At 38.1% G+C, this 12,260-nt stretch overlaps 1 protein-coding gene across 1 annotated transcript in view; it reads left to right on the forward strand.

Moving 5' to 3' along the window:
• COL24A1 (collagen type XXIV alpha 1 chain) overlaps window positions 1-12,260 on the forward strand; it is a 430,389-nt gene continuing 418,129 nt past the window's right edge. Inside the window, exon 1 of the mRNA XM_022580934.3 lies at window positions 1-12,260. This exon is cut by the window's right edge and continues 22,934 nt beyond it. The gene's annotated coding sequence lies outside the window, so the exon portion shown is untranslated.

The following is a 12,260-nucleotide window of genomic DNA, read 5'->3' on the forward strand; positions in this document are numbered from 1 at the left end:
ATGGGTTACTTTATGTTTTAATCATTTTAATTTAATTTTTACATCAACATGTGTTTATGAAGTTCCAGCACGTGCTAGTGAGGTGTTACTGAGACCAGATTGTCATGTAAAAGGTAACACATCTTTGTACGAGTTTAAGACGTTTGCAGGTCACCTCTCAATCATCTATCGTGACATACAGGAACACTGAAACTCAAGGTAATTTCTGCTGCTCTCTAGACATGTCAGGGAAGGGGTTGCAGTGTTTGAGATGGACAGATGAAGCCAATTTCTGTAACCAGGAACCAAGAAATAGAAGGTCACCGGGGAACGGAAAAAAAATTGTATCTGGTTGAGAGCAGAGAAGTAAAGGGGAATGAAGGTTGAGCTGTAGAGCTTTATCTTTAAAGCTAAAGGTTCAGAGTTTGGTTTTGACTTGAGAAAAAGGTGCAGATCATGGTTTTCTTCTGCAACTTCGGATCCACTGCAACGATGGACAGGCCTGTGGAGGTTTCACCAGCAATTCCTAGGCCGCCATCGGGAAACACAGAATTGGGGAAATACTGGTAAGATCGTTTGACTTGCTTTTAGAGTGGAGCAGCACTGTACAGATGTAGGAATAAGCTATCCACCCACCCCTGTGTTTTAATCTAAGTAAATTCTTTAATACTATATGTTGCATTCTTTTACCTATGCAATACCATGGTTAGAGGGCTTTTTTTTTTTAAAAAATAGATATTTATTGGAGTATGATTGCTTCACAATACTGTGTTAGTTTCTCTTGTACAACAAACTGAATCAGCCATATGCATACATATGTCCCCATATCCCCTCCCTCTTGAGCCTCCCTCCCACCCTCCCTATCCCACCCCTCTAGGTCATTGCAAAGCACTGAGCTGATCTCCCTGTGCTACGCTGCTGCTTCCCACTAGCTATCTATTTTACATTTGGTAGTGTGTATATGTCGATGCTACTCTCTCTCTGCCCCAGATTCTCCCTTACACCCCGTGTCCTCAAGTCCATTCTCTATGTCTGTATCTTTATTCCTGCCCTGCAACTAGTTTCATCAGTACCATTTTCTTCCTTTTTTTTTTTTAGATTCCATATATATGCATTAGCATACGGTGCTTGTTTTTCTCTTTCTGACTTACTTCACTCTATACGACAGACTCTAGGTCCATCCACCTCACTACAAATAACTCAATTTCGATTCTTTTTATGGCTGAGTAATATTCCATTTTACATATGTGCCACATCTTCCTTATCCATTCAACTGTCAGTGGACATCTAGGTTGTTTCCATGTCCTGGCTATTGTAAATAGAGCTGCAATGAACATTGTGGTACATGACTCTTTTTGAACTATGGTTTTCTCAGGGTATATGCCCAGTAATGGGATTGCTGGGTCATATGGTAGTTCTATTTTTAGTTTTTTAAGGAGCCTCCATACTGTTTTCCATAGTGGTTGTATCAATTTACATTCCCACCAACAGTGCACAGGGGTTCTCTTTTCACCACACCCTTTCCAACATTTATTGTTTCTAGATTTTTTGATAATGGCCATTCTGACCGGCGTGCGGTGATACCTCATTGTGGTTTTGATTTGCATTTCTCTAATAATTAGTGATGTTGAGCATCTTTTCATGTGCTTCTTGGCCAGCTGTATGTCTTCCTTGGTGAAATGTCTGTTTAGGTCTTCCGCCCATTTTTTTAACTGGATTGTTTGTTTTTTTGATATTGAGCTCCATGAGCTGTTTTTATATTTTGGAGATTAATCCTTTGTCTGTTGTTTCATTTATTTAAATATTTTCTCCCATTCTGAGGGTTGTCTTGTTTATGGTTTCCTTTGCTGTGCAAAAGCTTTTAAGTTTAATTAAGTCCCATTTGTTTTTTGTTTGTTTGTTTGTTTTTCCATTACTCTAGGAGGTGGGTCAAAAAAGATCTTGCTGTGGTTTATGTCAAAGAGTGTTTTTCCTATGTTTTCCTCTAAGAGTTTTATAGTGTCTGGTCTTACATTTAAGTCTTTTAATCCATGGGAAGTTTATTTCTGTGTATGGTGTTAGGGAGTGTTCTGATTTCATTCTTTTACATGTAGCTGTCCAGTTTTCCTAGCACCACTTATTGAAGAGGCTGTCTTTTCTCCATTGTATGTTCTTGCTTCCTTTTTCGTATATTAGGTGCCCATATGTGCGTGGGTTTATCTCTGGGCATTCTATCCCGTACCATTGATCTATATTTCTCTTTTTGTGCCAGCACCATACTGTCTTGATTATTTTAGCTTTGTAGTATAGTTTGAAGTTGGGGAACCTGATTCCTCCAACTCCATTTTTCTTTCTCAAGATTGCTTTGGCTATTCGGAGTCTTTTGTGTTTCCATACAAATTGTAAAGTTTCTTGTTCTAATTCTGTGAAGAATGCCATTGGTAGTTTGATAGGGATTGCATTGAATCTGTAGATTGCTTTGGGTAGTATAGTCATTTTCACAATATTGATTCTTCCAATCCGAGAACATGGTATATTTCTCCATCTGTTTATGTCATCTTCGATTTCTTTCATCACTTTTTTATAGTTTTCTAAGTACAAGTCTTTCACCTCCTTATTCCTAGGTATTTTATTCTCTTTGTTGCAGTGGTGAATGGCAGTGTTTCCTTAATTTCTCTTTCTGATTTTTCATTGTTGGTGTATAGGAATGCCAGAGATTTCTGTGCATTAATTTTGTATCCTGCAACCTTACCAAATTCATTGATTAGTTCTAGTATTTTTCTGGTGGCATCTTTAGGACTTTCTAAGTATAGTATCATGTCATCTGCAAACAGTGAGAGTTTTACGTCTTCTTTTCCAATCTGTATTCCTTTTATTTATTTTTCTTCTCTGATTTCCGTGGCTACGACTTCCAAAACTATGTTGAACAAGAGTGGTGAGAGTGGACATCCTTGTCTTGTTCCTGATCTTAGTGGAGATGATTTAAGTCTTTCACCATTGAGTGTGATGCTTGCTGTGGGTTTGTCATATATGGTCTTTATTATGTTGAGGCAGGTTCCCTCTATGCCCATTTTCTGGAAAGTTTTTATCATAAACGGCTGTTGAATTTTGTCACAAGCCTTTTCTGCATCTGTTGAGATGATCATATGGTTTTTATTCCTTAATTTGTTAATATGGTATATCACACTGATTGATTTGCATATATTGAAGAATCCTTGCATCCCTGGTATAAATCCCACTTGATCATGGTGTATGATCCTTTTAACGTGCTGTTGGATTCTGTTTGCTAGTATTTTGTTCAGAATTTTTGCATCTATGTTATCGGTGATAGTGGTCTATAATTTTCTGTTTTTGTGATGTCTTTTTCTGGTTTTGGTATCAGAGTGATGGTGGCTTCGTAGAATGAATTTGGGAGTGTTTCTCCCTCTGCAATTTTTTTGAAGAGTTTGAGAAGGATCGGTGTTAGCTCTTCTCTGAATGTTTAATAGAATTCACCTATGAAGCCATCTGCTCCTAGACTTCTGTTTGTTAGAAGATTTTTAATTACAGTTTCAGTTACATTACTTGTGATAGGTCTGTTTATATTTTCTAATTCTTCCTGGTTCTGTCTTGGAAAATTGTACCTTTCCAAGTATTTGTCCATTTCTTCGTGGTTGTCCATTTTATTGGCATATAGTCGTTTGTAGTAGTCTCTTATCATCCTTTGTACTTCTGTGGTGTCACTTGTGATTTCTCCTTTTTCATGTCTAATTTTATTGATTTGCGTCCTCTCCCTTTTTTTCTTGATGAGTCTGGCTAGTGGTTTATCAATTTTGTTTATCTTCTCAAACAACCAGCTTTTGTTTTATTGAACTTTGCTATTGTTTTCTTTGTTTCTATTTCATTTATTTCTGCTCTGATCTTTATGATTTGTTTCCTTCTACTGACTTTGGGTTTTCTTTGTTCTTCTTCCTCTACTTGTTTTAAGTGTAGGGTTAGATTGTTTATTTGAGATTTTTCTTGTTTCTTGAGGTGAGATTGAATTGGTATAAACTTCCCTCTTAGAGCTGCTTGTGCTGCATCCTGTAGGTTTTGGGACGTTTTGTTTTCATTGTTATTTGTTTCTATGTATTTTTTTATTTCTTCTTTGATTTCTTCAGTGATCTCCTGGTTATTTAGTTGCACACTGTTTAGCCTCCATGTATTTGTGTTTTTTACCTGTAATTGATTTCTAATCTCATAGCACTGTGGTCAGAAAAGGTGCTTGATACGATTTCAATTTTCTTAAATTTTCCGAAGCTTGATTTGTGATCCAAGGTGTGATCTGTCCTGGAGAATGTTCCATGTGCACTTGAGAAGAAAGTGTATTCTGCCACTTTTGGGTGGCATGTTCTATAAATATCAATTAGATCTATCTGGTCTGTTGTATCATTTAAAAGCTTGTCTTTCCTTATTTATTTTCTGTTTGGATGATCTGTCCATTGATGTAAGTGGGGTGTTGTTAAAGTCCCCTACCATTTTTGTGTTACTGTAGATTTCTCCTTTCCTGGTTGTTAGCATTTGCCTTATGTATTGAGGTGCTCCTGTGTTGGGTGCATAAACGCTTATAATTGTTATATCTTCTTGGATTGATCCTTTTATCATTATGTAGTATCCCTCATCTCTTGTAACAGTCTTTATTTTAAAGTCTATTTTATCTTATAGGATTATCACTACTCCAGCTTTCTTTTGATTTCCATTTGCGTAGAATATCATTTTCCATCCCCTCACTTTCAGTCTGTATGTGTCCCTAGGGCTGAAGTGGGTCTTTTATAGACAACATATATATAGGTCTTGTTTTTGTATGCGTTCAGCCAGTCTGTGTCTTTTGGTTGGGGCATTTAATCCATTTACATTCAAGGTTATTATCGATATGTGTGTTCCTATTACCATTTTCTTAATTGTTTTGGGTGGTCTTTTTCTTCTCTTGTGTTTCCAGCCTAAAGAAGTTTCCTTAACGTTTGTTGTAAGGCTGGCTTGGTGGTGCTGAATTCTCTTAGCTTTTGCTTGTCTGAAAACCTTTTGATTTCTCCATCAAATCTGAATGAGATCCTTGCTGGGTAGAGTAATCTTGATTGTAGGTTTTTCTCTTTCATCACTGTAAGTATATTCTGCCACTCCCTTCTAGCCTGCAGAGTTTCTGCTGAAAAATCAGCTGATAACCTTATGGGGATTCCTTTGTATGTTATTTTTTGTTTTTCCCTTGCTGCTTTTAATATTTTTTCTTTGAATTTAATTTTTGTTAGTTTGATATGTGTCCTGGGGTATTTCTCCTTGAATTTATCTTGTATGGGACTCTCTGCACTTCCTGGACTTGATTGACTATTTCCTTTCCCATGTTAGGGAAGTTTTCAACTATACTCTCTTCAAATATTTTCTCAGACCCTTTCTTTTTCTTTTCTTCCTCTGGGACCCCTATAATTCAAATGTTGGTGCATTTAGTGTTGTCCCAGAGGTCTCTGAGATTGTCTTCAATTCTTTTCATTCTTTTTTCTTTATTCTGTTCCTCCGCAGTTATTTCCACCATTTTGTCTTCCAGCTCACTTATTCGTTCTTCTGCCTCAGTTATTCTGTTATTGATTCCTTCTAGTGTTTTTTTTTTCATTTCAGTTATTGTGTTGTTCATCTCTGTTTGTTTGTTCTTCAGTTCTTCTAGATCTTTGTGAAACATATCTTGTATTTTCTCAATCTGTGCCTCCATTATATTTCTGAGATTCTGGATCATCTTTACTATCATTACTCTGAATTCTTTCTCAGGTAGATTGCCTATTTCCTCCTCATTTATTTGGTCTTGTAGGTTTTTACCTTACTCTTTCATCTGTGACATATTTTTTTGTCATCTCTTTTTTTTTTTTTTTTTTTTTTTTAAATGAGTGGGATTGTGTTCCTGTCTTATTGGTTGTTTGGCCTGAGGCTTCCAACATGAGTTTGTAGGCTGTTGGGTAGAGCTGGGTCTTGGTGCTGAGATGAGGACCTCCATGAGACCTCACTCCGATGAATATTCCCTGGGGCCTGAGGTTCTCTGTTAGTCCAGTGGTTGGAACTCAGAGCATCCAGCGCAGGAGCTTCGGCCTGACCCCTGGCTCATGAACCAAAATCCTGCAAGCCGCGTGGGATGGCATAAAAAAAGAAAAGAAAAAGAAAGAAAAACAAGAGAACAATAACAAAGTAAAAAATAAAAGTAGACTAGGAAACTGATATGTTAGAAAGAATATAAAAATAAAAATATAGATGAATCAACAACAGGAAAGTACATCAGTACTACAATAGTAAAAAAGAAGAGGAGGGAAAAGAAAAAAGAAGAGGAGGGAAAAGAAAAAAGAAGAGGGAAAAGGCCTTGGCTGTGGAGGGTGGGGCCTAAGCAAGGGTGAGGTTTGGGTGGTGGACCTATGCTTAGGACCCACAAGGCTGGAAAAGGCCCTGGGGGCTGTAGGGGGTGGTGCTTAGTCTCAAGGAACAGAAGGGGCCCAGGCGTGCCCTCCACCCCTGGTCTCAGAGGGCAGGGGACCTCACCTGGGAGCCCAGCAGGACCCACAGGGGTCCTTCTATGCCCCCAGGACCCACGTGGCCTGGAGGAGACTTTGGAGGGGGGGATACCAGCCTGGGGGCTCAGCAGGCTCCCTGGGCCCAAGTGGGCGGGGCAATTGCCCCTGCTCCTCACCTGCTCTTCCCAGAGGGTCCCTCCCACCTGCCTCTCCTGATCTCCCCAGCCTCAGGGGTGCCAATCCTGTCTGGCCTCCCCTTCTCCTCCCCGCCCAGTCCCCCCACATCCTACCGGTTCACTTGGGGGCTCCTCCCGTCTCCTTGGGCATCAGGGTCCCCCACCAGTGGCCAGCAGGCACCCTAGTTGTGGGGACACGCTAACTCGGCATCTTCTCACACCGCCAGCTTGACTCCAACCCCACCCCCTCAAAGGCTTGTTTTTTAAAATCTTTTATGTACCCTTACTAATTTAGCAGTTCAGTTTCCTAAAATATGTGTGTGTTCACATTATTTGCACCTTTAACTGCCTTAGGGCATTTTCATTGCTTTCATCCCCATCTGTTTCAACTTGAATTTAGCTACTATTTTTAACTCAAGTGTTAATTGCCTTATTAACACCAGTTGGCTTCTCTCACAGTAGTTCATTGCTCCCAAGCAGCAATTAATTTATCCTGACCTAAAAGATTCCTCTGGCCCTCTTGCCTCTCCAGCTCTCTCTGAACTACCTTTTTAAAGGAATGGCTGCACCTAGCCCCTGTTGCTTTTAATTCTTTCACTGTTGGCTGTTCCCCTTGAGTGAGGGCTACACTCATACTTAAAGGACCCAGATTCTTATTATTTAGGAAACCATTTTTAAAGGACTAAGACACATTACAAGGTCTCATTACACAGTTTCAAAAACTGGTGAGTGTGGTGAGGGTGGAAGACAAACCTGTAACTTTTGTGGAGCCCTTATACACATCAGGAATTCTGCGGAGCACTTGTCATATGCTCTAGTATTTAATATTTACAATACCTACATTATCCCATTTTAGAAAAGAGGAAATATAGGTGCAGGCTCACAACTTCTAAGAGGAAAAACTAGGAACTGAGTGTAGATCTGCTCAACGCTAAGACTGTTGCACCGTTAAGAGGTAAAAGAAACAGTGGGGATGCGACATTGAGTGAGAGCCAGACAACAGTTTGGACAGGATGGGAAAGAGAGTGAACTGGTGCTGTGTTCATGTCATGGACTGAGCCTCTGTATTTCATCATTTGTGTGCTCGGTGCTTCAAGTTCAAATATTATTGGAAGGCAAAGGTCTACAAGCAAAACAGCCCCATGAAAGAACCCAAAGAACACTTATTTCCCAAGGCTTTTTTGGAGAACCTCAGGCTCAGAACAAACAACTCAGGACAGAAATTTAAGCTTGAACACAGAGATTCCTTAGAATGATACGCTGGATTTTTTGATTTAAAGGACCTTTGATCTCCTTCCCACTTCAGAAAGGCCTTTAAGGCTCCACAAAGGACTGCTGGAAAAGCAAGGATTCGGGTAAGGTCCATCTTATTTATTTTGTCATTAATTCTAATGAGTCACCCCTGTAAAAATGCAGTTCTGTCTCTTTGCTTTTGATAATTATTAGAGATAACAAAATTTGTGATCAAATATTCTAAAGTGGCTGCATTGCTGTGATAAACACAATGAATACACTTAATAATCTCATGTACTAATTAAAAAGCTTGAAACATCTGGAAGGGAAAATATGGTTCAGTGAACAAAACACCCTGAAGGTTATTTTAATAATAATAATGACAACAACAACAACAACAGTGGCAGCTAACACTTATTGTGGGTTTTCTACGTGCCAGGGACTTTTCAAAGTGCTGCAAGTGTATAACTCTCCTTAATCCTTATAATACCATACATGATATACCTGATAAGTGCTAGTATCCCATTTAACATATAATAAGTAAAATAAGTTATCCAAAGCTGGGGTTCAAATCCAGGAGGCCTCTTAACAACTATGTTATGCAAGAACACCATTATATTTTTGTGGGTTCAGTTAATTAAGTCTTCAGGCTTACAAAGGTCATGTTTTCTGTTATTTGGGAAGACATCTAAGCCTCCTGACAGAAAAGAAATATTAAACAAATTTTCAGAGCCCTAAAACTCCCTGGAAAGGATACCACATGCCAGTCTAGAGCAGGTCTGCCAACCTTTCTGTAAAGGGCCAGATAGCAAATATTTTAGGCTTTGTGGGTTACACAGTCTCTGTTGCAACCACTTGGCCATTGTACAAAAGCAGCTCTAGACAATATGTAAAACACTGAGCGTGTATGTTCCAGTAAAACTTTATTTACAAAGGCAAGCAGTGGACCAAATTGGGCCCAAGTGCCATAGTTTGCCAACTCCTGATCCAGGGCGTTGGTTTTCAAGGCGTGATCAGGAACATCACATGGGCACTTGTTAGAAATGCAAATTTTGGGACCTCTACTCTAGAGTTACTGAATCAGATACTATGGGGCATCACTTATGTGTTTTAACAAGCCCTCCAGGTGATTCTGATTCATGCTACAGTTTGAGAACCACTGATCTAGTGAAAGTGAGCTAATGTTTATCCAGTGCGTGCTTTGTGCCAGGTGCTTCCAATATTTTATTCTCATTGAGTCCTTACAATGATCCTTTCAATTAGGTATTACTCCCTGTTTTACAGTTGGTACAGCTAAGGCTCCAAGAGGTAAAAGGACTTGGCAAAGACTGAAATGCAATTAAGGAGTACAGCTGAGATTCAAAGCAATGGCTGCTCAACTGCAAAGCATACCTTAACCAACATACCTCCAAAATAATCTTGAAGATCAGTCTATTCTCACCTGCTGAATTTACAGTTGAAGGAATTAGGGACCAAATAGATTAGGAAGATTTACCCCAGCCTATTTCTCATTAGGGAAAGATTTATTGAGCTTCTGTGAACGTTAGAAATTATTCTATTCACTTTGTGTATTTTAGCTCAAATAATTCTTTCAAGAACCAATGGAGGTAAGAATTATCCCATTACAGAGGTGAGGAAACTAAAAGGTAAAATAAATGAAACTGAATTGGCCAATGTCCTTTAACTGTCTGGACTTTATATAACTTCAGAGCTCTTTCTTCTTCCTCATGCTGCCTGCTTACCCAAATTTTGTATACTCCTACTTAATGACCTCAGTTGTGTGTTCATAATTTAGGGAGGTGGTCGTGTGTCACCTATCCTAACTAGAACTGTGATATCTTAGAAAGTATTGTGTGCTTTTGGTTGAAAGGCTTTGTGTTGAAATTTGGATTTTTATTTCCAAAGGAGATTTTTTTTTTTTTTAACACAAGTAAAACCAACTCCGGAAATGTGAACAAAAAGAATTGAATAAGAATGCATTTGAAGGATGTTTATTAACACTCCCTAGAATTTGGCATTTTGGAACTTAATACAAGATCACTTTGTTATAACATCTTTCCCTTCCCCCAGTTTCAGTGTTTTCTCATACATAACACTTAAAAGTCCCAGCCAAAGACCCATAAAGCAATATTTTCCCCCATGTAATGGTTTCCTGCACATAGAGTTCAAAAACCTTGTCTTCTGGAAAAAATTATAAAGAACTTCCACAGTATTAGAATGTAACTCACACTCCTTAAAGATCAGTAACATTACTTAAACATATCCCCATGTTTAAAACACCTCTTCTTGTAGTTGTCTTTCCATAGTTTATAGTATTATTCCCCTCCAAAAAATTTAAAAAGGAAAATGAAGTGTGGCGTTCCTGCCTACAAACCATATATTTTGAACAAAATCCAACTAAGGATATTTTTTAAAGCTTTGTTTCACAATGAACTTAAAAAATGAAGAAAAAAATGCCCCCCCCTTTTCTGTAAGTTACTGTATTAGTTTCCCAAGGTGGCCATAACAAAGCACCAAAAATTCTGTGGCTTAAAATGACAAAAATGTCATAAACAAAACAAAAAGACAACCTACAGACTGGGAGAAAATATTCACAAATGATTCTACTGACAAGGGATTAATTTCCAAAATATACAAACAGCTCATACAACTTAATAACTAAAAAACAAACAACCCTATCAAAAAATGGGCAGAAGACATAAATATGCATTTCTCCAAAGAAGACATACATATGGCCAATGAGCACATGAAAAGATGCTCAACATCACTAATTATTAGAGAAATACAAATCAAAGCTGCAAGGATGTATCACCTCACACCAGTCAGAATGGCCATCATTAAAATGTCTACATATAATGCTGGAGAGGGTGTGGAGAAAAAGAAACCCTCCTACAGTCTTGGTGGGAATGTAAATTGGTGCAGCCACTATGGAGAAGAGTATGGAAGTTCCTTAAAAAACTAAAAGTAGAGTTGCCACATGATCCAGCAATCCCACTCCTGGGCATATATCCAGAAAAAACTATAATTCAAAAAGATACATGCAGCCCAATGTTCATAGCAGCACTATTTACAATAGCCAAGATATGGAAGCAACCTAAGTGTCCATTGACAGATGAATGGATAAAGAAGATGTGGTACATATATACCATGGAATATTACTCAGCCATAAATGAATGAAATAATGCCATTTGCAGCAACATGGATGGACCTATAGATTATCATACTAAGTGAAGTAAGTCAGCCAGAGAAAGACAAACATCATATGATATCACTTATATGTGGAATCTAAAAAAATGATACAAATGGCCTTATTTACAAAAGAGAAATAGACCCACAGACATAGAAAACAAACGTATGGTTACCAAAGGGGTTAGCAGGGAGGAGGGGGTAGATAAATTAGGAGTTTGGAGTTAACATATACACGCTACTATATATAAAATAGGTAAACAACAAGGACCTACTATACAGTACAAGGAACTATACTCAATATCTTGTAATAACCTATAATGGAAAATAATCTGAAAAAGAATATATATATATATATATATAACTGAATCACTTGAAACTAACATAACATTGTAAATTAACTATACTTCAGTTAAAGAAAATGACAGAAATGTATTCTCTTGCAGTTCTGGAGCCTTAAAGTCCAAAGCCAAGGTGCTGGTAGGCTCATGCTCTCCATGTGAAATACTAGGGAAGGATCCTTCCTTAGCTGTTCCTAGCTTCTAGGGGTTTTGGTGCTCCTTGCTTTCAGCTGCAGCGCTCCAGTCTCCGCCCCCATCATCACATGGCCTTCTTCCCTGTGTATCTGTGGCTCTGTGTCTGACTATCTCTCTTTCCTTTCTCATACGGACACCAGTCATTCTATTTAGGGCCCACCCTAATCCAATATGCTTCATCGTAACTTGGTTATATTTGTGAAGACCCTATTTCCGAAAAAGGGCACATTCACAGGTAATGGGTGTTAGGAATTCAACCTAGCCTTTTGGGGAGACACAATTCAGACAACCATAGTTATCAAGTAATTAAATATACATTACTTCAGCCATGAGAATACCTCTAAGCACTTCACAGTCATTGCTTATACAAGAACTAATTTATTATTTTCTAGAAGAAAAACTTGGTCAATAGTCAGATTTTTGGTTAATAACCAACTTATGTGTACTTATTGCTTCTGGTTGGCATTTATGAAGCTACTGGTTGGCATTTTAAAGCACTATCATTCTTATTAATATATCTCCTTAAAATTATTCAATAACAACAATAATAATTGTAATATCTATGAATTAAAATCTTCTTGTGCCCAGCACATGTGTAATGCTATTATTCTTTTAATCCTTGTGATAATCCTATGAAGTCAGTATAATTATTACCCATATTTTACAAA

This window comes from Delphinapterus leucas, chromosome 1, assembly GCF_059928025.1.
Source record: "Delphinapterus leucas isolate spDelLeu-1000000601 "Yukka" chromosome 1, BTC_Dleu_Yukka2, whole genome shotgun sequence".
Classification (NCBI taxonomy): Eukaryota; Metazoa; Chordata; class Mammalia; order Artiodactyla; family Monodontidae; genus Delphinapterus; species Delphinapterus leucas.